Below are 727 nucleotides of genomic sequence, written 5' to 3' on the forward strand. Positions count from 1 at the left end.
GCCGTGACTCGCTTGTGGATTTTAATACCTCTACAGACTGTTTTCGTCGTAGAATGCTTCTTTCAGACAAATTAGGGAATTGTTTGTCGGCAGAATTGTTTTATGCGACATGTTTTTGGAGTACTTGCCTAAATCGTTAAAACAGTCAAATATTCGTGAAAGTCATGAGAGCGCAAAACGGGGACACGGACGAGGAAGGGAACAGGACGAGCGCTGCACTTTCAACAGGATTTATTCAGGGAAAAACGTTTAAATAGCCTTTGCTCTTATCCATGCTCTTGATCGCAGACAATCGCCTCACAGATACGCATCAAGAAACAGCATTTCACTGTGGCGAAGAACAACTGACGTGTCACTAATACAACTATCACCTCGCTTCTTGATATAGAAGGCTTCCACAAGCTCACGTTCAGTCCTATCTCGGCTTTTCAATAGCACTTTGCAATCATATAGTCGAGGCTTGCAGGCTACACGCTTCTCTTTCGAGCAGGCTTGGCAGTGGTCTGGAAGATGTCCTCTCTTGTTCAAAGAATTCTTGTGTTCAAGCAGGCGCTCATTAAGACAACGGCCGGTTTGTCCAACGTACACCTTGCCGCATGTAAGCGGGAACTCATAGACTACTGCTTTCTTGCAGCCAACATGTGGCATTCGGTGTCTGATGGTGCACTCTTGTACTTTTGTTCTTCCAATCCGTGAACACATTCCGGCGAGTTTTCGCGGCGCTGAA

This window comes from Amblyomma mixtum, chromosome 6, assembly GCF_055824585.1.
Source record: "Amblyomma mixtum isolate Tamu chromosome 6, ASM5582458v1, whole genome shotgun sequence".
NCBI classification, from domain to species: Eukaryota; Metazoa; Arthropoda; class Arachnida; order Ixodida; family Ixodidae; genus Amblyomma; species Amblyomma mixtum.